The following is a 1,462-nucleotide window of genomic DNA, read 5'->3' as shown; positions in this document are numbered from 1 at the left end:
AAATACTGTGAACACACACACACACACACACACACACACACACACAAAAGGTGTATAATTTGACCTAGGCCCCGCCTCTGGGGGAGAGCGATGGGGCGGGATCAAGGAATGACCCGTGCCAGACCCGTGCCAGACCCGTGCCAGACTCGAACCTGAATGTAAAGTATTGTGGTGGTCTTTCGCTCTCAAATGGCAACAAGCTGCAATAGAAACAGTATTGTAAAAGTATACTGCAAATAGAACTCTCTTACAATCTCCAACATAGAGCAATGCATAATGCTGTAGAGTTGACATTGATATAATGCCACACAGGAAGAGATCATTCATCAGAACAGGAAGAGATCATTCATCAGATGTTTTTTTTTTTTTTTATTGACATAAACATTTGCTTTTGAGACATACTGTAAACTGAACATTTTCAGCAAGTTACATGCTTTGGCAGATAATCCACACTGGTGCAGCTTCTACCAAATTGTTTTTTTAGAAATGCACTTCCAATTTGTGCGGATGTTCATGACAATTCGAGGAATGAGAAAGCGACTGAGGAAAACCTGCAATCTCATCAATATTAGGCACTAATAGACGGGCATGGGGGAACACTGATTACCATGACAATAAATGTCACAAAATGACCATGGCCTGAACTTAAGCGTAGCCATAGCAACACACACACTACATAACGCCTATGCTGGACAGTCTGTTGTTGTTAGCTAGTTATGGGTCATTTATGGATTGGACTCCTTATATGTTTCCTTATAAACTTTTGGCTATCTCCGCTGCTACTCTCTCTGCCTCACACGCACGATCTATAAATATACAGAAGCCTTGGGGGGGGGGGGGGGGGGGATTTCTATGAGTTATATCACATTCACAACATCCTGGTTTCCAGGAAACCATAAAACATGCATAGATCACCAGAACTTCTCTTGCTAAGCCAAGCCTCTCAGCCCCACGGATATTGCTATGGATGGATGGATGGATGGATAGTGGACAGACAGAGATATAGAGACGGACAGACAGACGGACAGACAGACAGACAGACAGACAGACAGACAGACAGATAGATAGACAAACAGACAGACAGAAAGATAGATAGATAGATAGATAGATAGATAGATAGACAAACAGACAGACAGATAGATAGATAGACAGATAGATATATAGACAAACAGTAGGACAGCCGTGGCCCACTGGTTAGCACTCTGGACTTGTAACCGGAGGGTTGCCGGTTCGAGCCCCGACCAGTGGGCCGCGGCTGAAGTGCCCTTGAGCAAGGCACCTTGAGCAAGGCACCTAACCCCTCACTGCACCTCGAGCACCGCCGTTGTGCTCACTGTGCCGGGATTAGTGTGTGCTTCACCTCACTGTGTGTTCACTGTGTGCTGTTTGTGTTTCACTAATTCACCGATTGGGTTAAATGCAGAGACCAAATTTCCCTCACGGGATAAAAAAAGTATATATA

Source organism: Alosa sapidissima, chromosome 21, assembly GCF_018492685.1.
Source record: "Alosa sapidissima isolate fAloSap1 chromosome 21, fAloSap1.pri, whole genome shotgun sequence".
Classification (NCBI taxonomy): Eukaryota; Metazoa; Chordata; class Actinopteri; order Clupeiformes; family Clupeidae; genus Alosa; species Alosa sapidissima.
The sequence above is the reverse complement of the archived record's forward strand: the minus strand, read 5'-3'. Positions refer to the sequence as shown.